The 26430-nt window shown below is 39.4% G+C and overlaps 1 protein-coding gene across 1 annotated transcript in view; it reads left to right on the top strand.

Annotated features, from left to right (window-relative positions):
- Window positions 1–2068: 2068 nt before the first annotated feature.
- LOC124622087 (2-oxo-4-hydroxy-4-carboxy-5-ureidoimidazoline decarboxylase-like) overlaps window positions 2069–26430 on the top strand; it is a 48456-nt gene continuing 24094 nt past the window's right edge. The window contains exon 1 of the mRNA XM_047147664.1: window positions 2069–2197. The gene's annotated coding sequence lies outside the window, so the exon portion shown is untranslated. The remainder of the gene's footprint in view (window positions 2198–26430) is intronic.

The raw sequence follows: 26430 nt of genomic DNA, 5'->3' as shown, positions 1-26430 counted from the left end.
AGCGCCCGGTAGTTCATCGAAACGCGAATAAATACGTAAGTTCACAGTACTTGGGTGTACGAAAACACAGTCAAAATACAAGCGCAGTTCAATTCACAGACACAGTGCTACAATACCGTCCATTCTCGGTTCCATTGTCATAGTTACTTCCTCTCACGGCACAGTCTAAGTATTTACTTCGCCCAGTTTCTACACTCTCTATTATCGCATCACGTCCTGGTATAAAACAGTCATTAAAAACGTACATCGTTTGCTACTAAACTCAATCTTCACCAACTCGTAAAAGTCATGACTCCCACAGTAAAACATGTGTCCGCCTCTCTAGCTACCCAACAACACACCCCCGCTCTGTTGGATCGACTATCGATATTGCTCTCTCTCTCTCAATACTCTCGCCCACAGTTTATACAACATCAAAGTAAATTACATATATCTTTACACAACTATTTTTTACCAAACTTATTACAGAAAACGATAAACAAAAAAATTAAAACTTTCCACAATCAATAACCTCTAAACATATTTATCTACTTACAAAAAAGAAATAATTTCCAGTTACAAATTACACCTAGAAGACAACTTTTATCTCTATATTACTGGACAAACGAAAATGTGCTACAACATCAAAGATATATGAACAGACGGAAAAAAGGAAAAAAAAACGAGGTAAATATATATCTATCGCAAATAGTGATGTCTTCACAGAATCCACGATTAAAAGTTTCCGGTCAAATAGGTGAAGTAGTGCGTCGCATAATTTTTGTCGCGTGCCGCACAACGGCGGGAGTACTGTGGATTCTGCCCACAGCGGGTAGCGTTCATCTCACGCTAGGTGAGGAGAACCCTACGTCATAGTGACGTAACACTACGTCATCGTGACGTAAATAACCTAAATGGACTACAAGAGTGCGTAAATCGATCTTTGCGGTTGTACCGATAACGTCAAAGCTAAATGTAAAAACATGTGTACAAACGAAGTGACAGGAGTTATCTGTTACGCCCATCCCAGTTGAATTAATTATTAAGCTGTAATCCCAACAATTTGGGATGGTATTATGTGTTTCAGGAACATAATGAATGTCTGAACAAAGGAACCATAACGAAAGTAAAAAAAAAAAGCTTTTAGTCTTTTTTTTTAAATCCGATGAATCGTGCATAAATCGTGTGGATAGAAACGTGAAATAATTAATTATTAAGCTGCAATCCAAAGAATATGGGATATTATTGTGTGTTTCACGTACATAACGAATATCTGAATGAAGGACTCATAACCATAACGAAAGTGTCTTGTTATTTTTCTAGCCTGAATTTTTTTAAGAATCTGATGAATCGTGTCTAAATCCTGTGGATAGAAACATGAAATAATTAATTATTAAGCTGCAATCCAAAGAATGTGAGATGTTATTGTGTGTTTCGTGAACGTAACGAATATCTGAATGAAGGAATCATAAACATAACGAAAGTGTCTAGGCATTTTTTAGTCCTATTAATCGTGCATAAATCATGTGGATAAAAACGTGAAATAGGGAGAAATTAAAGTGTTTCGTATTTTTATAAAAGCCAATGAACTGTACATAATTCATGTGGGCAGAAATGTTAAACTGAGAAACTGAAGTTCGAAGTAATTCCGAATGTTGCTGGGAATATTAAACCATCTAGGTCGATTTAATTTTGCCTTCATGTTGTAAATCAACTAAGAACAATGAACAGTGCAGATTGAAGACGCAAACAACAGTCGATGCATACAGAATGCACACAACAGTCGATAGGACAACTCGTGAAACTCATGATGACGCGTGCCTACGTCACGTTGACGTAGGGCTCTCCTCACCTAGCGGGAAATGAATGCTACCCGCCCACAGCCGTGAGTGCGAGCGATTCCGCGTGACGCCGCCGAAGCTCCAGAGCACGGGAGGAAGGAACGTTTCGATAGCGCGAGTTGTGTCCTGTACGTAGCAGGTCGTTCCAGGACTGAGTGGCAAGGCCTGAGGAGGTGCACAGAGATAAGGGGGGCGGAACGAAGCGTGCGCGTGACCTCAGGCACAATGTGTGTGTGTGTGTGTGTGTGTGTGTGTGTGTGTGTGTGTCCTTGCCGCCGGCTGACCCCGCCGGCCTGGCGGCTGTCCACACGATAAGGCGGCCCGCGGGCAGCGCAGCGGCCGCGCCACACCAACCCGCGGCTCCAGACGGCTCAGAGGTGAGTACTGCCTGCTGCTGCTGCTCAGCTCTCCAGTCCCAAAGCTAGTCACGCAGACACCGATCACTCCTGCTCTGCAATACCCTTTGAAACTACCGCAACTTAGCGACTGATGACCCTGTAGCTTGTTCCCTTTCTCTCCAAACTAAACAATGTACAGGCAGCTTCTCAACCATCTGACTACAAATAACATATTATCAAGAACACAGTTTGGATTTCTGAAGGGTTCTGATATCGAGAAGGCTATTTACACCTACAGCGAAAATGTATTTAATTCATTAAATAACAAATTACAAGCAGCAGGTATTTTCTGTGATTTGTCAAAGGCATTCGATTGTGTGAACCACAACATTGTTTTAAATAAATTAGAATTCTATGGTGTCACGGGCAGTGCTGCAAAATGGTTCGAGTCACACCTTGCTAACAGGAAACAAAGGGTGTCAGTGCAAGGGACTAGTGAATTAAGTCATCAGTCATCATCAGAATGGGAAGAAATTACATGTGGTGTCCCACAAGGATCCATTTTAGGGCCATTGCTTTTTCTTGTGTGCATTAATGATCTCTCATCAGTTACACTGCCATAAGCAGAGTTCGTTTTGTTTGCAGATAACACAAGTATTGCAATAAATAGTAAGATAGTTCTAGAAAGATCTGCTAATGATATTTTCATGGATATTAATAAATGGTTTAAAGCCAACTCACTGACATTAAACTTCGAAAAGACTCACTACATGCAATTCAGAACATGTAAGAGGTTTCCACCCAGCATATGCATAAAGTATGAAGAAGAGCACATAGAAGAGGTTGACAGTCTTAAATTCCTGGGATTACAACTTGACAATAAATTCAGTTGGGAGGAGCACACCACAGAACTGCAGAAACACCTTAACAAATCTGTATTTGTAATTCGAGTGTTAGCAGACATAGGCGACATAAAAATGAAAAATCTTGCATACTTTGTCTACTTTCACTCCATAATGTCATATGGTATAATATTTTGGGGTAACTCATCAAGTCAAACAAAAGTTTTCGGAGTCCAAAGGCGTGTAATACGTATTATTTGTGGAGTAAATTCACGGACATCCTGTAGAAACCTCTTCAAAGAACTAGGTATACTGACTACTGCCTCTCAGTTTATTTACTCCTTAATGAAATTTGTCCTAAATAATATATCTCTTTTTCCAACAAACAGCTCAGTTCATACATACAATACCAGGAACAAAAATGATGTGCACAAGGACTTAAAAGCACTTACTTTAGTTCAAAAAGGGGTCCACTACTCAGGAACACTCATCTTCAATAATTTGCCAGCAAACATTAAAAATTTAGTTACAAATAAAGATCAGTTTAAAAGAAGCCTGAAAGACTTACTAGTGGCCAACTCCTTCTACTCCATTGACGAATTTTTTAATAGAAACAAATGATGTATTGTATATACTCATATTATTAATATTGTTATTTCAGCTTAAAAAAATTATGTATTGTATATTCTCATACTATTAGTATTGTTATTTCAGCTTTAAAAAATGTCACATGTTCCACATCCACGAGGATCTCCTCAGTACGGATCTATGGAACGAAAAACTAATCTAATCTAATCCAAAACCAACTACCGCAACTTATGACCACCGGAAGCCGCTCTACTTCGGCCGTTTATGACTTACCTGGCGAACATCTTGGGCACACCACATTATTTAAGTATTAGGGAGGGCGAATGAAAGACTTGGTATTATTGCAAGGACTCATTTACATCTACAGACATAATTCCCAGGCGGAAGGTACCCTGTACTACTAATAGTCGTTTCCTTTCCTCTTCCTCGCAAATAGACGGAAGGAAAAGTGACTATCTATATGCCTCCTTATGAGCCCTAATTTCTCGTATCGTATCTTCGTGTTCCTTAAGCAAAATGTGTGTTGGCGGCAGCACAATCGATCTCCAGTCAGCTTATAATGCCAGGTCTCTAAATTTTCTCAGTAGCATTCCTGGAAAAGATGTCACCTCTCCTCCAGCAATTCCCATTTGAGTTCCCGAAGCATCTTCGTAATACTTGCGTGTTGTTCAAACCTGCCTGTTACAAATGTACGACCCGCATCTGAATTCCTTCGATGTCTTCCTTTAGACTGACCTGGTACGGACCTCAAACACTCGAGCAGTACTCAAGGATAGGTCACACTACCATCCTATATGTGGTCTCCTATCAGATAAATCATACTTTCCTAAAATTTTCCCAATAAACCAAAGATGACCGTTCACCTTCCCTGCCAAAATGCTCACATGTTTGTTCCATTTCATATCACTTTGCAACGTTACATCCAGGTATTTAAACGACGCGATTGTGTCAAGCAGGACACTACTAATATTGTATCCAAATATTACGCGTTTGTTTTTCTTACCCATCCGCATTAAATTTCGCTTTCCTACATTCTAGGGAAGTTCTCTGCGTCTGTAAAGGAGATCGCTTGCAAGACTCTATGGCGACCATTTGTAGAGTAGTGTACGTCTGAACATTGTAGGCACGGCAGCAGACACAGAATAAATTCAGACATACAGTGCAAGGATTATACCAAGATGGTATAGCCTGTAAGGAAACCAGAGAATTTACGAAGGAATCCTCGGAAGAAACGCATGACGTGGTCCTCGTAAAACCCTCTTCGACAAATTTGGGAAACCTTTATTCGAAGAAGGCTGTGCAACCATTATGCTGCAATATCTCGCTTAGAGGTCGTGAGAATGAGAGGAGATTGCAGAACATACAGGAGCATACAGACACTCAATTTCCTTCACTCAACACGTGTACGTGATACAACAGAAAATCGATAAGGTTAATCTCAAGCACCCTCAGCCACACATCGTGTACTGGCTCGCTGAGCTTGTGTAAACACTGGTGTGCAAAACCTAAGAACGAAAGTAACTGTAGCATGATGTGTCACTGCCAAATAACAAAACTCGACGAAATGTGGATCACAGACGGACAGTGGATACAGAAAAAAAACTGAAAGAAATACGAATTGAGACGAACAGGAGCGACACTTTTACTCAAAGGCAATAACAACATTGAAGTCACCACAATGCTCCCCTCCATATTACAAAAGGCGAAAAATGATTCCTAATAGAGTGTAAGATCACCACAGAGAGCAATGCACGCTCTGGGACGTGCCCCCATGCTAGCCACAAGCTTGGTAACAAATTCTTTTGGTAGACGTTCCATCCCTCCACCAGTTAGCTGGCAACTGCCGGATAGTCACTGGTGCATGTGGACATGCTACAATACTACTTCTCAACGCATCCACCGAGCAAGGCGATGCAGTGATTAGCACACTGGACTCGCATTCGGGAGGACAACAGTTCAAACTTGTGTCCAGTTATCCTGATTTAGGTTTTCTGTGATTTCCATAAATCTCTTCAGGCAAATGCAGAGATGGTTCCTTTCAAAGGGCACAGCCGATTTCCTTCCCCATCCTTCCCTAATCTGATGGGACCAACGACCTCGCTGTTCAGTCCACTCACCCAAATCGCGCGACCAACCGACCTCAATGCATCCCACAAGTGCTCGATGGGATTCAAGTCAGGGCTATGGGCAGGCCAACCCATTCACAAAATACCCTCTCATTCCATGGGCTCTTCCAGCTGTGCTGTTGAATGGGGTCACATATTGTCATCCATAACAATGTAGAAAGGACAGAATGTACCCCTGAAAAGATGTGCAGGAGAGAGGAGTACAGTGTCACAATACTGTTGACTGGTGCATGTACCATTTTAAAGGACTTGGAGGTCAATACATCCACACAACTTTATGCTTCCAAAATCTTTATGGTGCCTTAGACCAACAAAATGATTGTGTTTGACAATGTTCCTGGGTGCATTAAATGTTCCCACCTATTTCCATACGAGGCCATGTCCAGAGTCATTATTCAGACTAAATCTGCTCTCAATCTAGAAGATCACATGCCCCCACTCCCTGTCAGTCCAGTCCCTCTCCACTGGGCGCCATCACAAACAGTGTTACCGTATGCAGGTGTCAATGGATCACAACGTACCAGTCGTCAGGCAAATAGACCACCCACATGCAATTGCTATGATACTGTGGTATTGCATGCTTTGCAGTCCTGTTAAATGCAGTCGTGATTGCACCCACTGTTTGACACGGACCACTTCTGCCTCTTGCGTAATGTAACAGTCATCTGCTGCTGTAGTAGACTGTGGTCCACCACATGCTCTTCTTTGGGCAGCATTGCCTGTGTCTTGGAATGCTCCCCATGCACCTGAAGCAATGCTGTGAGGAATACCAAACTCCTGGGCTACACTTGTCACACTTTGCCCTTCTTCTAGTTTCCTGACGAGTCTCCTCGTGGAATGTCATACAGACATTGTCTCCAGGCCACTTTGCAACAAAGAACACCATCACATTGACCTCGTGCCATGTGTCAACCACCTTACTCTGCACAAATGGGAGACCTCTGATGACATATTCCCAAACTTTCATTCATCTCCACCAAGTTGTTAATAAGTTATGTTTCTTTATCTGTCTCGTCCTTCTAGAAGTGGATGTGGAGTTTGTGCTACATGTGTCCTCACCACACCCTCCTCCAAGCATGTGTTACACACGAGGCAGCCAAGAAGCAAACAACTATCAATGCTAACACATGTCCGTTGAGCTACGCAAGTAATCCAAACTGACAGTTACGGCACATAATGAAGGTCCCATAACAGTGAGATGCTGATTGTTGCTTCCCACGCCCGGGTTCCCGGGTTCGATTCCCGGTGGGGTCAGGGATTTTCTCTGCCTCGTGATGGCTGGGTGTTGTGTGCTGTCCCTAGGTTAGTTAGGTTTAAGTAGTTCTAAGTTCTAGGGGACTGATGACCATAGATGTTAAGTCCCATAATGCTCAGAGCCATTTGAACCATTTGAACCAGATTTGAGGGGAGCAGGGGAACACAGAATAAAACATGTGAAACTGAAAAAATAATTCAAATACAGTAAAAAGCAAATCTATAACCAAAAACGGCAGTACGTTCAGAGATACACATCTTTAGATATCTGTGAAATCAAAATCAGTCACCAGGTAACATTCTGCGCTTTATTGTTCCAACATACTCTGATTTTCTTGGCAAAGTGGTCGTAGCATTACTGCCTGAGCCTGTCACTCTCTTCGACAGCGGATCTCTCGAATACATCCAGTGTGTGTGAGGAGCATTGCTGCAATGATGTAGCATCAGTTGCCATCAAATGTGTCCAGTTAGGCTTATGCCAACAGATACCACAGAGCAACCCATTTGGTTGATTGCTGCCTCCTGGAGTAAGGTGTCCTCAGGGAGGTGCTCATGTTTTATCTTCTTCGAATGCATTGACAAAATGATGACTGTAGTGGTACACAACTGACCTTTCTCCCTGCTGAACCTGTGGGACTGCATATCTGAGTCATGCATTGCTACATTGTCACCTCAACATTCTTCTAGAACTTACCAGCCATCAGACAAATCTTTCATGCATTCATGAAGAGAATCCTACACCACTGATGGAGGTTCTCTTCCAGATATTCCATTGCATCCTTTCTTCTTTGTGCACATTAATGGTGGGAAGGTATTTGTGTGGGTGGGGAGTGTGCTTCTAAAATTGTTTGTAATGTACACCTAGAGACCAAATCAATCATGTTCAGACAGTTGCATACTGTTAGGATTAGGACAGCCAGCCCAGGCCCCCAATTGCCGGAAAAATGGCAGCATTCAGTCCTGAAGCTTGATGCTTGGGTTACCTGCAAGTCATAACCGGTAGGTAGCAGTCATCAGCTGGTATTTTGACTGCTGGACACCTCTCTGAGGCAATCATTCTTCTGCTTAACTGCAGTGAGAACACCGGCAAATATAAAACCATTTATTTGAAGAAGGCCTTGATCAGTAGGATATATTGACTTTTTATTGGATATGATTTTGTATCTGGATGTGCATGTGTATTATTTTGTCATATACATATATACTGTACACTGTCTTTGTGTGCCAAGGTGTGATATGAGGTTGTATAATTGCTATGCCTTTTATAACTGAGGGACCAGTGGAAGAAAGTGCTAAAACACAAGAGCATGTTTTGAGCTACTGCATATTATGTGCTTTGTTAAACTTAAAGACAAGAATATAAAAGCAATAAGACAAAACAATTTATATAGAAGACAGTGTTTTCTAGTGTTACAACTAGAATTATTGGTTATCAGCATGTGGTGCACTGGACTACACAACAGCTAGCTTAATTAATTAATTTATTTATTTATTTAACCTGGCAAGATTAGGGCCATCAGGCCCTCTCTTACATCTAACCAGGCATTCTACTTATTTTACATTCATACGTTTTAGTAGGCATGTTAAACTACATCTAGTGCAAAAAGTGAAATAAACAATTAGAAAGGTACACCTGGAAAAATACATACATATAGAGTTTATATTCGTAGATCATAAGTATTGTTATAATTAGACATTATTGAAGAGACAAATTTTAGATAGTAGTGCTGGCAGCAGGGAGTATGAGGGAGACTCATGGTGAAGGGAGGAGAAGAATAGACATGATGAAACATAATTAAGGAAATATAAAGGAAAAGAAGATTGCCTGGCTAATAGAGATAGATGAAGGGGAAGGCATCTCAGGAGCAAGATAGAAGACGCTAGCTTTGCTATTTGACAGATGAGAGGATTGGCCTGGTACATTAATTTTGCGGAGAACTTTATGAGGATGATAGTAGGAAATGCTTCAACTTCTTCTTAAAAGCAACAGGAGATTGAATTTTGCGCAAGGTAAGGGGCAGTTTGTTCCAGAGGCAGACAGCGGCAACTGAGAAGGAGTTTGCAAAAGTTTTTGTTTTGTGAGTGGGCACAGTTAGGATACCAAATAAGAGTGACCTCGTGTTTCGATTATGATGGCATGACAGGTTTTTAATCTCTGAAGCAAGGTACTGGGGTGCTTGCGCGACGAGGAGTCTGTGAAGTAGACATAGAGTGTGGTAGTCACGCAATTTGTCCGGCCGCAACCACTTTAGCTCGGCGTATGAAGCACTAACATGATCATATTGGCGAATGTTGCAGGTGTAACGCATACAGGCATTCATGGTTAGCTCTAGCCGTCTTTTGTTTTCACTACTCGTGCCTTGTTGAATCACATCACAATAGTGGAGGTTCGGTAGAACGAGTGCTTGCACGAGTTGGCGTTTCAAGTCCTGTGGAAATATGTTCCGAAACTTTTTGAGAGCATAGAGACAAGCAGACGTCTTTTGGCACACTGTGACTGTATTCTCCGCCCAATTGAGATGCTCATCCAAAGTTACACCCAAGTTCTTCACTGTTTTCTGATATGGTATTGGAGTACCGTCGAGTAGAATAGGAGGTAGCCGTTCGCGGAAATCTGAACTTATTAATTTCTGATGGGCTATTAAGATTACTTGCGTCTTTTTTGCATTTAGTTTAAGCCCCAGGCTTTTCGCCCATGTCACTACTGAAGACAGATCATTATTCATCTGAGCGATTGCAGTGTTTACATCTTCAGGTCTGACGCTTAGGTAGAGCTGGAGGTCGTCGTCATAGAAATGATATTTACAGGAGGACAGAACCGACGAAATATCGTTGACATATAAAGAAAACAAAAGTGGTCCTAAGACTGATCCTTGTGGCACTCCCGAGGAAACATGTTTCCAGGAAGATTTTTCATTTACACAGACAACACATTGCTGTCTATCTTTTAAGTAGCTTTCAAACCATCTCATTGCACTATCAGAGAAATTAAGCTGTTGCATTTTTCTGAGCAATATGTCAAAGTTAACAGTGTCAAAAGCTTTGCTGAAGTCCAGTAGCGTCAATATTGTTGCCTTTCGATTGTCGATGGCACATTTCAGGTCATCTGTTACTTTAATTAGAGCAGTGTTTGTGCTGTGATGTTTATGGAAACCGGATTGAAATTTGTCATATAGGCTGAATTCATGCAAGTTTTCAGTGATTTGGTCATGAACAATATACTAAATTGAGGGTAAGCACTTTGTTCTGCTGATCCCTTCACTCTGGGTAATTGGTGTGTGAGCACTACATATTCATCAGCTTCGTCATCAGTATTAATAACTGATAATTTATTTATCATCTGATGACATGTTTTCAGTGTCCTCTGTGTGCTGCCATACAGCAGAGTTACGAAAAGTAAGGACAACTCAGATTATATTTTATTATTGGTGAATAGTGTTATCTGCAAGGGGGACACGGGTTGTTTAGACAAGTTCGTATTTGCCACACAGCTTGGAAGGAGCCAGCCAAAATGTGCTGGGTTTTGGCAAGGACAATTGTCCACTGACATCACACACATATGTCAGAGGTGCAAATGCCTGGGTGTGCATGTCACTGGCCAATGCAAACTTAATTCTGGGCAAAAACTTTCTGAATTCGGTACTTTTCTTTCATAAAACACATTTCAGTGCCACAATAAACCTATAACTGAAGGCTGCAGTGTTGCGTTTCTATGTTGTGTAATAGGAAATATAAATGAATTTGAGATTATGCAATGTACCACACAATTGTGGAAATTTTATGGTTAACTAATAGCATATACTATGTGCAATGAATGGGATAATCATACGGCATTATTGGCTTTGAGACCTGGGGTTGTTCAGCCTCCTGGTGCAGGTCTTTCTATTTGAAGCCACTTCGTGACTTACCTGTCAATGACAATGAGATGAAATTCCAGGACAATACAAACACTCAGCCCTTGAGCTAATAAAATCTCTGACTCAGCCAGGAATAGAACACAGAACCTTTGCAGTCTAGAGGCACCAATGTTAACCATTAGACCAGAAACTGAAAACTTGCAATGAAGCATAGATACACATGATGACTGTAAGAAAAGTCCAGCACCCAATTTATATGTGGGAATGTCTAAATGTTGTCAATTATTAGGCTTAATTTCATCCAAAATTACTGCAACAGACAACAAAACATCTGCAATGAGTGAAAATATTTGTGAGCTGAAATTTTTGGATACTCAGTTAAAAATATACATGAATGGACTTTCTCTGGGACTATCATTCACAAAAGAGTTTGACATCCACATATATTCTCCTCAGAAGGAGGGGTGGGGGAACACAGATTCGGACTTCAGTAAAAGGAAAAACATAACTCAATCCATCAATTATCCAGAATTAAGAAACAGGTTAAACTGAGCTTAACAGTGGTACATGCAGAACTGAAAATAGTTGATCAGAACTGAAAATAAGGTGAAAAAATTCTAACAAAGGGCATCATTAACTTTTTCATGACTGTGATCATAGTGACCACAGTTGTTTTACACTACCAGAAGATACACATTTATATTAACATTACATTTTGTTTTCTTCTTCTTCTTCTTCTTCCTTTTTTGCTTGTGCCTTGCCCCACAATTTTGGCAGGGTCAGCATTGTTACAATCAGACTGGGCATTGTTAGTCTGAAGGGGTGACCGGATGCCCTGCCTGCTGCCACCCCATATCCCCCAGGACAGAATCAGTGTATCCCAGCTGTCTGCATCTAATGTAAACCATGAAATAGTGCAAACATGTATCAAATATCTGTGAGCCTTGTTACTGAGGGGGACCAGCCCAGTATTCCCCTAGTGGGATGTGGCAAACCACCTAAAAATCACATCCAGGCTAGCCAGCACACTGACCCTTGTTGTTAATCCACTGGGCAGATTCGATCCGGGGCCGGCGCACCTACCCGAGTCCAGGAAGCAATGCATTAGCACTCTCAGCTAACCTATTGACTCAAAAAATTGTTCATGTATGCAATGAAATATGTTTACAGTTTTTGTTTGCTTTCTAGACTTATGTTTTCAATGTTAGAAAGCAAGTCAGAAATAGTAAATATGTTTCACTGTGTACCACTATAAAGAAAGTAGCCTTATGATTTTTCATAACCCATTGCAGAGGGTTAAATGAGACATAGACCCAAACAAAACTGCAGATACTAAATATGATTCATTTTTCACAGAACATAAATGTTGTGTTGATGTTGCCTTCTCTTATGAAATAAAAATTACCCCCAAATCTAATTGATGACTAACTGCAGGTATTAAGAAATCTGCAGGCACTTTTAGAAACCACAACAGGCTTACAAACTGTAATGCAGCACTAAAGGCACAGCTCAGCATATAGAAAGGTTGTACATGCAGCAAAGAAGATGAACAGTGACTTCCTTATCAGAAAAGGCAGCAATAAAACTAAGTCCATTTGAAGTCATACACTATAATCTAGGTAACTACAAAGTGATAAACATCTGGTTATAAAAAAGAAGGAAAAGTTGTTGAAGATCCTCAAAATGTTGCTAATATATTCAATGACTACTATATTAACATTTCTCAAAATCTTATGAAGAACTTGTGAAACTCAAAAGTAACAAACATAAAAGTTCCTATAAATGAAAGAACAACCTTTTTGTACCCAGTTACACATTCAGAAGTAAGAAATGCAATTAATAAGCTGAAAAATAAAATATCTTGTGGATGTGATAGTGTTCCCAAGAGGGTCATAAGACATAGTTCAGACAAAATAATAACTGAACTAATGTACAAAATTACAGACCATTGGCACAACTATCAGGTTTTTCTAAAGTTATTGAGAGAATAATGTATTAGAAACTGTTAAATTTTATGAACAAATGTAAAATTCTTACCAATGCACAGAATGGTTTCAGGAAAAACACGTCTACTAATACAGCTGTGTATCACTTCTTAGAACAGGTTTCAACTGCAGCAGATAATGATGAATTAAACTGTGAATATTTTTAAATCTATCCAAGGCATTTGACCTCATTAACCAAGGCATATTGCTAGAGAAGCTGTCTTGCTATGGTGTCTGTGGAAAAGTATACAACTGGTTTAAATCTTATCTGTTTGACAGGTATCAAAGTGTTAAACTAACTCATAATGTAAGAACACATTACTCAACATACAAGAAAGTTAACTGTTGTATACTCCAAGGTTCTGTTTTAGACTTCTTGTTCTTCTTGGTTTTCATTAATGACTTTCCAAACCATCTAACAAGAGGTGAATCAGTACAGATGAGACAACCCCCTCTATCAACGGACAGAGTGAAGCCAACAACAAATGAGGCAGCAAAATGGTTGAAAGACAACTATTTAGTTATAAATGACAAAAAAACACATGAATGCATTTTAGGCACATAAGGAACAAAGGAAAAAATAACATATGAGTAGAGATAGAGAACAGTATAATGGAACAAACATCTTTCACAAAATTTTAGGTGTATTGTTGGACAACAATTTAAGATGGTGAAAAACATGTTGCATGATTTCCACAGAGACATTCGTTCAAATGCCCTATACCAAAATATTTTGACGTATGTTCCAAAAATAATGGTCAATGCCTTGCCTAAAGAAATCAAAAAACTACAAAATTTACATAAATTTAAAAAAGAATTAAAGAAACTATTGTAAAGTAAGAGTTGTTACTGTACTGACATTATGAATTAAGTCCAAAAAGCTGCTTCTATTTTCAGATGTTTATTTAATCACGACAGGCCTGTTTGAGCACTATTGCCATCATCAGGCGATAGTGCTGAAACAAGCCTGTCGTGATTAAATAAACATCTGAAAATAGAAGCAGCTTTTTGGACTTAATTCATAATGTCTTTACATGACTTATATCGAGCTGAGGGCCCATTGTAAACGCAATTGTTATTGTATTGATGAATTAATTTGCCATCAAAACAGATAGGTCTTATCATTTGACTTATTTCTATGAACTATTGTTATTCAACCTACACGTACAAGGAAGACAAGAAATTTGTGCAAATGTGTAAAGTGAAATTTAAAAAAATGTTTCCCTCCCCCCCCCCCCCCCCACACACACACCCCCTCTCTCTCTCTCTCTCTCTCTCTCTCTCTCTCTCTCTCTCTCTCTCTCTCTCTCTCTCTCTCTCCATCAAAACTTCCTCATTTCAGAGAGAAACCAAACTATTCAAACCATCCACAGTCTGAAACAACCCAATAAAGACTGAATTCCTTAAAAATTGTGCTAGCGGTGTGTAAGAAGCACTGAGATAAGATAGCAAAATATGGCAGTATTGCTCTGTCAAGAACTGTAATGAATTACATACTGAATCCATTGCACAACTCACTGATGACAGTATGTGTTGATCACTTACTACCACAAGTTCCACATTTTCCTATCTAATAGGACCATTATTATGAGTGTAAAGGAAGTAAAAATTCAAGTGTGCTGATACTGCTAACAAACAGAACATTTTGACAAACTTTTCTGTTTCAACACAAAGAACCACAAGCTGTCAAACACAGATTCCATGTGATACATTTTCAGCATTCTCTTCTTTTCGACATTAGCACAATTGTCATTAGTTTGTTCACATAATCACTAAGAAGTTTGTTTGGAGAAAGCAGTGACAGCTACCTTAATGTGCAATCTTTAAAATTCCCATTTTACAAATTAAGTGTGTCAGGAAGAAAATGGCTCTGAGCACTATGGGACTTAACATCTGAGGTCATCAGTCCCCTAGAACTTCGAACTACTTAAACCTAACTAACCTAAGGACATCACACACATCCATGACCGAGGCAGGATTCGAACCTGCAACTGTAGCAGTCGCACGGTTCCAGACTGTAGTGCCTGGAACTGCTCGACCACTTCGGCCGGCCGTGTGTCAGGAAGAAACCCAGTTTGTACAAGATGTCTGTTTTACAAGTTTTCTCTAGTTATTTCAGCTCAAAAATTCAGTCTTATTGCTAGTTTCAATCAGTTTCTGTACTGTCATGTTGTTGTTCATGACGACATTCTCCGTATCCAAGTGTTGGTACAGCAATCCTCTATTCATATCTGTTATTAAAATAGTATTATAACTTTATCCAGAGCCTTGACTGAAGCACAAAATTCATGCATCAGTCTCTCCAGAGTAATCCAAGTACAACAGCCATATAAATATGTAAGAGGGGGAAAGAATGTGAGATTGCTTTCATCATCACCTCTCACAGGAACAGTTACATTCCAATATGAAACTGGATAGAAAAGGAAAGAGGTTATCAAATCTTGTCTTACATTCAATTTGAGAGACTTTTATTAAAGAAATTAAGTACTGTGAATCTGCAAATGTCTCTAATTTGCAAACATTGCCTCAAGAACATCTGTCTGTATTTCACTTGGCAAAAAATACTTGAAGGCAAATTCACGAATACAGTACTTTGTCATTTAAATTGACCTGCGAGAAGCACTTCACGTGGCCCAATAGGTCTCCCACGGCTAGCAATTGTACTTTATCCCCATTTAAAAAACTTATTTAGAAATTATCATAGTCTCCTTCCAGTCAAATCTTTCAGATGTTCACCTTTATATATTGTTTTAATATTCACCACTGACCACCCCTATTTAATTAAAAGTAACAAAACCTGCAGTACTCTCTGTTCGTTACTTAAAGTGAGAAACCATACACAGAATGTGGACTGAAACTATATTTTAAATTTTGCATTTCAAAATTTGGTGTACAGAGGTACTTCATCTACAAACCATTGGATTCCCTTTCCAAAGTATGGACCTTCTTCACTGTAAGCTATGAAGTCAAATTTGATGCCAGTCTTTTCCAGGGTTTTCAAAATTAAGATATGAGAAGACCTGCTATGAATTTTTCTGGTTAACCCAGTTGTTCACAATGCTTTTGATATGTGCACACTATCAGACATAAAAAATAATGATAATCAAGGGTAAGCAAAATAGGGATGAGCAACACTTTTTTGGTGGTTTTGAGAAATATGTCACACATTTTCTGTTTGTGGAATTTTTATCACTCACAGTATAAACCACTTTAAAATAAAAATTGTCCAAGCTCATCACAATATTCTTATCACAGGTGAAATCATCACGTCTCATGAGTTTTCGCAGGCAGAATGTGTACAAGCTCTTTAGAACAAAAGAGAAAACATATACACAGTTAGCTGCAGTGCTGCCATTTTTTTAAGTTGTCCCTTATACACAGAAGAGCCAAAGAAACTGGTAAACCCGCCTAATATCACGTAGGGCCCCTGCAAGCATGCAGAAGTGCTGCAACACGATGTGGGTTGGACTCAACTAATGTCTGAAGTCCATACTTCCATAAGAGTAGAAGCTGATGGAGATCTCTTCTGAATATCATGTTGCAAGGCATCCCTGATATGCTCAATAATGTTCATGTCTCAGGAGTTTGGTGGCCAGTGGAAGTGTTTAAACTCAGAAGAGTGTTCCTGGAGCCGCTCTGGACGTGTTGCATTGTCCTGCTGAAATTGCTCTAGTCTGTCGGAATGCACAATGGACACGAACAGATGCAGGTGATCATACAGGATACTTACATACATGTCACCTGTCAGGATCATATCTAGACATAACAGGGGTTCCATATCACTCCAACTGCACATGCCCCACACCGTTAGAGCCTCCACCAACTTGAACAATCCTCTGCTGACATGCAAGGTCTATGGATTCATGAGGTTGTCTCCATACCCGTACACATCCATCCACTCAATGCAATTTTAAATGAGACTCATCCAACCGGGCAACATGCTTCCAGTCATCAGCAGTCCAGTGTCAATGTTAACAGATCCACACGAGATGTAAAGCTTTGTGTTGTGCAGTCATCTAGAGTACATGAGTGGGCCTCTGGCTCCAAAAGCCCACATCGATGATGCTTCATTGCATAGTTCACATACTGACACTTGTTGATGGGGCAGCATTGAAATCTGCAGCAATTTGTGGAAGGGTTACACTTCTGTCACATTGAATGATTCTCTTCAGTGATCGTTGGTCCTGTTCTTGCAGGATCTTTTTCTGGACGCATTGATGTTGAAGATTTGATGTTTTACAGGCTTCCTGACATTCACGGTACACTCGTGAAGTGGTCCTACGGGAAAATCCCCACTTCTTCGCAAGCTCAAAGATGGTGTGCCCCATTGTCCATGCACCAACTGTAACACCACATTCAAAGTTACTTAATTCTTAATAACCTGCTATTGTAGCAGCAGTAACCAATCTAACAACTGCACCAGAAACTTGTTGCCTTATATAGGCACTGCCGACCGCAGCGCTGTATTCTGCCTCTTTACATATCTCTGTATTGGAATTCATGTGCCTATACCAGTTTGTTTGGCACTTCAGTGTAGCTTCAAGCTAAAAACATGTTCAATGTTAGACACAACTTAAAAGAGTGTAGAAAAGTGCCACAGATCAAGAACAGACCCTGTAACTAAAGAAATCATGAAAATTCATTTAACAGCATTCATAACGTATGTGTACCTTTATGCTTATTGATGAGCAATAATGGTTAAATTGTGTCACCAATAAATTAATGTTAGAAAATTTAGCACTGAGTCTGGCTGTCATACATACATGTAACCTACAAGCTGCAAAACATTGGTGATGATATTATGTAAATTGAAGGTGGAGGAGAAAAGGAAAATAAAGGAAGGGGAAGGAACTATTGATATCAGCTACATCAGGACTTTATGTGGAATCTGCATCAAAAAGCTAATAACATGTATCACAGCAACGGATTCCGCGTGGTGTTCATATAATTTACTGATGTAATTGCAAACGTCTCCCGAGTGGAAAAATTCAATTATTCTTATGAGATTATTGAACTGGAAGGACTAAATCTGTCCACCATGAGGTGTGTGGCAGAGGGTACATCCCATTATACGAGTTATTAGGGCTTCTTCCTGTTCCATTCACATATGAAATGTGAGAAAAACAATTGTTTGAATGTCTCTGTGCATGCAGTAATTATTCTAATCTCATCCTCATGATCCCTGTGTGAGTGATACATATGGGATTGTAGTATATCCCTAGCATAATCATTTAAAGATGTGACTTGAAACTTTGTTAACAGACCTTCTTGGGATAGTTTACGGCTGTCTTCAAGAGTCTTCCAGTTTAGTTCCTTCAGTATCTCTGTGACGCTCTCTTTGGATTACACAAACCTGTGACCATTCTTACTGCCCTTCTACATATATGTTCAATACCTCCTGTTAGTCCTATCTGATACAGGTCCCAACACTTGAGCAATATCCTAGAACCAGTCGCACAAGTGATTTGTAAGCAATCTCCTTTGTAGACTGATTGCACTTCTCCAATATTCTACCAATAAGCCGAAGTCTACAGCCCCAATTTAATCCTCATATCACTGAAAAGATTAATGAAATAAGTGGTAGGGACACTCGTGTTAAGAAACAGCTGAAATTGTTAAAACTAAACTAAGCTCCAGGCCCTGATGGAATCCCTGCCAGATTCTATACTGGATTTGTGGCTGAGTTAGCCCCTCTTCCAACTATAATCTACCATAGATCCCTCAAACAAAAAACTGTCCCCAGTTCTTGGAAAAATGCCCAGGCCACACTCATCTACAGGAAGGGTAGTAGAAGTGACTCACAAAATTACCGTGTAATATCATTGACATTGATTTGTTGTAGAATCTTACAGTAAATTCTGAGCTCAAATATAATGACCTATCTTGAACAGAATGAGCTCCTCAATGCCAACCAGGATAGATTTCAAAAACATCTATCATGTGAAACTCAACTTGCACTTTTCTCACATGATATACTGAAAGCTTTGGATCAAGGCAACCAGGTAGATGCAGTGTTTGCTGATTTCTGAAAAGCATTTGATTCAGTAGTGCACCTACACTTATTTTCAAAAGTACAGGGTATCTAGTGAAATATGTGACTAGATTGAGGACTTTTTGGTAGGGAGGACACAGCATGTTATCTTGAATGGAGAGTCATCATCAGATGTAGAAGTAACTTCGAGTGTGCCCCAGGGAAGTATGTTGGGACCCAAGCTGTTCATTATATGTTAATGACCTTGCAGACAATATTAATAGCTTTTTGCAGATGATGTTATCTACAATGATGTACTATCTGCGAGAAGATGCATATATATTAAGTCAGACTTTATAAGATTTCAACATGGTGTGGAGATTGGTGACTTGCTCTAAATGTTCAGAAATGTAAAATTTTGCTGTTCACAAAACAAAAAAATGTAGTACCCTTCGACTATAATATCGGTGAGTCAGTGTTGGAATCAGCCAACTCATACATATACCTAAGTGTAACACTTTGTAGTGGTATCTAATGGAATGATCACACGGATTCAGTCATGGGTAAAGCAGGTGGTAGACATCAGTCTGGTTGAATACTGGGGAAGTGCAATCAGTTTACAAAAGAGATTGCTAACAAATCACTCGTGCGATCCATCCTAGAATACAACTCAAGTGCGTGGGACTTACCAGATAGGACTAACAGGAGATATTGAACCTTTACAGAGAAGGGCAGCATGAACAGTCACAGGATCATTTAATCCTTAGGAGAGTGTCACAGAGAATCTGAAGACCTAAACTGGGAGACTCTTGAAGACAGATGTAAACTATTCCGAGAAAGTCTATTACCAAAGTTTCAAGAACTGGCTTTAAATGATTACTCTAGGGATATACTATATCTCCCTATGTACTGCTCACACAAGGACCATGAGGATGAGATTAAAATAATTACTGCATGCACAGAGGCATTCAAACATTATTCTTGCCACAGGAAGAAGCCTTAATAACTGGTACAATGGGATGTACGCACTTCATGGTGGTTTGCAGATTATAGATGTAGATGTAGAGTTCCTTACTTAGAAAAAATCACAGTGGATGTAGCCAGAAAGCTTAAATCCAGGAATCTAAAAACATCATTTTATGTGCACTACACACTTGGATACAGATACAGATAGCACTCCAGCTTACTAAAAGAGTTAAGTATATAAAACACTTGCAATTCAAGGCAAATTCTATAATTTCGTTATGTCAAAGAAGAAAAAATTACTTTGTGTAATCACAGCTGTTTTACTCCTGTGCTTAATCTCACTAGTGTATATTATCTGTTCGTAATTTAGGACCTATTAAAGACAAGATTATTTTCTTCAGCCACAACTTTGGAACATATCACCAAAGTTTATTGTTCAATTTATTTTTTTCCGTGAACAACTGTGGTAATTTATATAAACAGGGTGGTCCATTGATAGTGATCTGGCCAAATATCTCACAAAATTAGCATCAAAAGAAAAAATAAGAACAACAAATCTGTTCGAGCGTGATGGGGGAAAACAGATGGCACTATGGATGGCCCACTAGATGGCACTGCCATAGATCAAATTGATAGACACTGTATTTTTTAAAAAAATAGGTACCCCCATTTTTATTACATATTCATATAGTACATAAATAAATAGAAATGTTTGAACATTTGTTTCGCTTTGTGATGGATAGCGTTGTAATATTCCAACACTTATAATATGCCGTGCCAATATAGATGAACAGTTGGTAACAATGTGGTTTTTTAAATTAAAACACAAAAAGTAGTTACATTTGGACTTTATTTCTATTGTTCCAATGTGATATATTTACTTTTGTGACCTTATCATAAATTACGGGAATGCATGCTGTTAGTGCATGAGCAACCATAATAACCTCATTAATGTAATAAATGCTCAAAATGATGTCCCTCAGCTTCAGTGCATTTGGCAATATGCGTAATGAAATTCCTCTCATCAGCAAGTAGACCGCCTTCAGTAATTGTCGCACATGCATTGACAATGCACTGATGCATGTTTTCAGGTGTTGTCAGTGGATCACGATAACAAATATCTTTCAATTTTCCCCAAAGAAAGAAGTCCATAAATGTAAGGTCCGGTGAAAGTGCACACCATGGTATGGTACTTCTATGACCAATCCACCAGTCATTAAATATTCTATTTAATACCACTTCAACTGCACATGTGCTATGTGCCGGACATCCGTCATGTTGAAAGTACATCACCATTCTGTCATGAAGTGAAATATCTTGTAGTAGAACTGGCAAAACATTAATTAAGAAATTGGTATATGTTGCACCACTTAGATTTCCATTGATAAAATAAGGCCCAATTAGATGTCCTCCCACAATTCCACACCATAATTAACCTGCCAGGATTGCTGATATTTCATTTGTCACAGCCATCGTGTATTTTCCATTGCCCAATAGTGCATATTATGCTGGTTTACGTTACCTCTGTTTGTAAATGGTGCTTTGCCACTAAATAGAACTCATGAAAAAATCTGTTATCTCCTCATAATTTATTTTGTGTTCAGTGGCAAAAATTTATGTGATGTTCAAAATCATCACCCTGCAATTCCTGGTGCATAGAAACATGGTAAGGGTGAAATGTATGATGATGTAGAATTCTCATCTACATCTACATCTACATCTACATGACTACTCTGCAATTCACATTTAAGTGCTTGGCAGAGGGTTCGTCGAACCACAATCATACTATCTCTTTACCATTCCACTCCCGAACAGCGCGCGGGAAAAACAAGCACCTAAACCTTTCTGTTCGAGCTCTGATTTCTCTTATTTTATTTTGATGATCATTCCTACCTATGTAGGCTGGGTTCAACAAAATATTTTCGCATTCGGAAAAGAAAGCTGTTGACTGAAATTTCGTAAATAGATCTCGCCGCGACGAAAAACGTCTTTGCTGTAATGACTTCCATTCCAATTCGCGTATCATATATGCCACACTCTCTCCCCTATTACGTGAAACACAAAACGAGCTGCCCTTTTTTGCACCCTTTCGATGTCCTCCGTCAATCCCACCTGGTAAGGATCCCACACCGCACAGCAATATTCTAACAGAGGATGAACGAGTGTAATGTAAGCTGTCTCTTTAGTGGACTTGTTGCATCTTCTTGAAATGCAACCTTTGGCTCGTCTTCCCCACAATATTATCTATGTGGCCTTTCCAACTGAAGTTGTTCGTAATTTTAACACCCAGGTACTTAGTTGAATTGACAGCCTTGAGAATTGTACTATTTATCGAGTAATCGAATTCCAACGGATTTCTTTTGGAACTCATGTGGATCACCTCACACTTTTCGTTATTTAGCGTCAACTGTCACCTGCCACACCATACAGCAATCTTTTCTAAATCGCTTTGCAACTGATACTGGTCTTCGGATGACCTTACTAGACGGTAAATTACAGCATCATCTGCGAACAACCTAAGAGAACTGCTCAGATTGTCACCCAAGTCATTTATATAGATCAGGACATTTTTGAAATTCCCTATTCCCGCTCAGTTTATCTGCTACTGGTGTGCGGATTAGCCTCAACTGGAGCTAAAACACTTATTCAGGCATCTTTGCAGTTCTTGGTTGCATCTTCTTCTTTGGATGATCACTTCCGGTTTCTTTAAATACACTAACTATCCGACAAAAGTTCCGGACACTTGGATGCTGTCTGTCACGATAATGATCAACATACATAGCACAAAGCTTGTTGGGCATTTTGACCACAATAGCCATAAATAAACACCATACCTACCTTTTCTGCAGCTGTTGAACATTCCATTTTAACAAATTATGACTTTTGCATAATTATTATAACTGGACAAGCATATTATCATACCTAATTTAAGAAATGAATTGCACACAGTGTTATCAGGTGTGTTGCTACATTTGTGAGAATATTGCAGCACCATCCATCACAAAGCAAAACAAATTCCTATTTATTTGCATACTATAAGAATGTGTAATAAAAATGGGGGTATATATTTAAAATATGCAGTTTCTATCAATTTGACCTATGGCAGCACCATCTAGTGGGCCATCTATAGCACCATTTGTTTCCCCTGTCACAATCAAACAGATTTATTCTTCTTATTTTTTCATTTGATGCTAAATTCATGAGATATTTGGCCCAATCACTATCAACGCACCAACCTGTATATTTGTCTTAGTAAAATAATCTTACAGCACATTTATGTTGAAATAGTCCTTCTTGTTTTATTCCTAAACCTGATGTTAACCATTTTCATCTCTGAAAATGGTGATACTCTGTAGATTCACTACTTTAAAATCTTTGGTCCAACAGAATTTCACTGCACCACATACTTATCTTTGTACCTGATGACGCCCTAACAGCCAAAAACCGGTTTCTGAAATAAATAATAAATATTCTAGAATATTATAACAGTGTTGTGTGTGTTTTCATTCATGAATCAGGAAACTTTCCAGAGTATTTAAAAAAGGCAAGAGTTGCGCCTCTAATAAAAAATGCAATACGGAAGATGCAGAGGACTACTGGCCCATTCCTCTGCTATCATCATCCTCAAAAATAACAGAATCAATTACAAACACAGCTTAATGATATATGACGGTAGTATCTGTTCCCGAAAGAACAGTTACCATGGATGACCATGCAGCTTTGCTAGAAATGAAATGATAATTAAATGCTAATTTCATGAGATATTTGGCCCGATCACTATCAATGCACCAACCTGTATATTTTATCTTAGTAAAATAATCTTACAGCACATTTATGTTGAAATAGTCCTTCTTGTTTGATTCCTAAACCTGATGTTAACCTGTATATTTTATCTTAGTAAAATAATCTTACAGCACATTTATGTTGAAATAGTCCTTCTTGTTTTATTCCTAAACCTGATGTTAACCTGTATATTTTATCTTAGTAAAATAATCTTACAGCACATTTATGTTGAAATAGTCCTTCTTGTTTTATTCCTAAACCTGATGTTAACCATCTATTAGGCGTGTGGACTTGTTGGGAATGTGGATCTCACGGGAAGTGTACAAGGGATAAGTCCCTGCAGACGCACTATCCTCTGTGCTCGCGGTGGCTCAGATGGATAGAGCGTCTGCCATGTAAGCAGGAGGTCCCAGGTTGGAAACCCAGTCGGGGCACACATTTTCAACATGTCCCCAATGAAGTACATCAACGCCTGTTTGCAGCTAGGGTGTCCATTTAATTATCATTTCACAGCTTAATGAATTATTTGACTAAATATGACCTTTTAAGTGCTTCACAGTCCAGTTTATATAGTGACAGAAGCAAGGAATCAACCATAGCAGAATTTATGAAAATGGTACTTGACACTCTTGACAAGGATGAGCATATTATAGGCAGATTCTTAAATATGTCAAAAGCTTCTGATACTGTTCCTCACAAAATTCTGCTAAGTTAGCTATAATCATTTGGAATAAAGGTGTAACTAATGATTGGTTCTGATCACAAAGAGTACAGATAACATGAACCTCAAATAAGGTCAAACATTTAGTGAAATGTTTACCAACATGAAAATCTTTTAATATAGGAAATCCTTAAGGTCTCAGACCATGACCAACACTGTTAATAATATACATCAAGCACTTTCCCAACCGCTTTACTATTGGGGAAAAAAATTCTCCTTGCCGATGACAGCAATAATACATTCAGTGAAAAACAAGACAAATCCTTGTAGAGAAAGCAATTGAAACCCTCGGTGTAGTTAACAATTGGTCAATATGCAATAAAGTTATAAGGAGCATTCAAAAAGAAATGAGCCAGAGGCATAATTACAGAAACCAGTACCTGTATGTTAGAAGTATTGACCATGGCTGTTGAGGCACTCGTCCCACTGTGAAACAAGGCGGTGAATGGCTGTCTCATAAAATTACCGGGTCTGTGATGTTAACCAGTTCCACACGTACAGCTGGACATCATCATCTGAGGTGAATCATTTGCCGCTCAGAGTCTTTTTAAGGGGACTGAAAATGGTTGTACGGAGGGCGGCCGAGAACCTCCCACTTGAATTTCTGCAGAAGTGCCATGACTTTGTTGGCCATATGAGTCTTTGAATTGTCGTGGAGCAGAATGACCCCATGGGTGAGACTGCTTGGTCATTTTGATTTGATCGCTTGGCGAAGGGTGGTCAAGGTTTATGAGTAACACTGGGCTTTCACTGTTTTCCTGCACTGCAGGAAGTGAATCAGAAGGGGGCCATCTTGGTCAAAGAAAAACGTCAGCATAACCTATCCTGCACTTGTGTGTATGGCCTTGGCTTTTTTGGTGGTGGTGGTGGTGGTGATGGTGACCCTAGATGCTTCCACTGGACACTTTATCATTTTGATTCTGGTTCGAAGTGATGACACCATAATTCATCTCCAGCCACCACTTGTGCCAGGAACGCATTCCATTCACGAGCATAGCTCTGCAGATGAGCAAGACAGTGGGACATTTGACATGCTTCCTGGTGTGGTTGAAGACTGTGGGGCACCCATTGGGCCACACTTTGCTCACGTGCAGTCATTCCTTTGTGATAGGGAGAACATTTCCAATGCTCAATCCGACCATGGTAGCTAAGGCTTTCACTATCACTTGGCAGTCCTGAGTAATGAGTGCATCCACCAGCTGGATGATGTCATCTGCAATGCAGTGTGGTGCTCCAGACTGTGCATCATCAGCTAGTGACATCCGTCCTTCTCTGGAGTGCTTGTGCCACGCCTTGGCCCTTGCAAGGGACATGCAGTGTTTGCTGTACACTTGTGACATTCGTCAATGAATGTCCGTTTCTCCCCTGTCAGAAAATGAACAACACCTCTTTGCTCTTCATTTGATGCCTCAATGTCACTGTTTGCAATGCGACTGGCACTGTTGGACGATTGATGCATGCTGCTGCTAGCTCTGTATAGTCATGTGATGTGTACGCGTGCCCTATAGCAGTGGGCTGTGAACTTCCATGCACTGTTTGGAATCACGCCTCATTACACAAGCCACGATATTGCTCTCCTGTTACCAGTTTGCACATTCCATACTCTGGCTCATTTCTTTTTGAACACCCCTTATACATCAAACACAAAGAAAACAAATGCTGTGAATTCTGGTATGAAGAAGTAAAATTATGGTTTTAAATTAAATGTAGGTGGACTTCTACAAAACTAAATCTAAATTTATATCGACATCTATAATCTGAAAATCACTATGCAGAGTATGGCAGACAACATACAACTGGCATGGTAGAGGAATGCATACTGATTCTCAGCTGAAAAGGTGTGAATATAAAAAAAGATTCTTGCACACAGTATGTCATCAGCATGTTACGCCCTCACAGACCTGACATCAGTGTGTAAAAGCCAGTCATTTAGTTAGATGCTATTTGTATACTCAATACTCAATTCTTAGTTTTGGAATACTTTTATGGGAAAAAATGCAAAAAAAATTGAAAACAGTGTTCAATATACAGAAGAGGGTGATAAGAATGACCAGAATGAAAAATGCTCTTATTATAGTACAAAAAAGATGAATATGCCCTGGGAACAGTTAGTGATGTAAAAGAAAGGAACTAGCTTTTTGACTTATCTGGTAGCTTCAAACACATTTAAGACAAAACA

The sequence above is a fragment of the Schistocerca americana genome, chromosome 7 (genome assembly GCF_021461395.2).
Source record: "Schistocerca americana isolate TAMUIC-IGC-003095 chromosome 7, iqSchAmer2.1, whole genome shotgun sequence".
Lineage (NCBI taxonomy): Eukaryota > Metazoa > Arthropoda > Insecta > Orthoptera > Acrididae > Schistocerca > Schistocerca americana.
The sequence above is the reverse complement of the archived record's forward strand: the minus strand, read 5'-3'. Positions and strand labels throughout refer to the sequence as shown.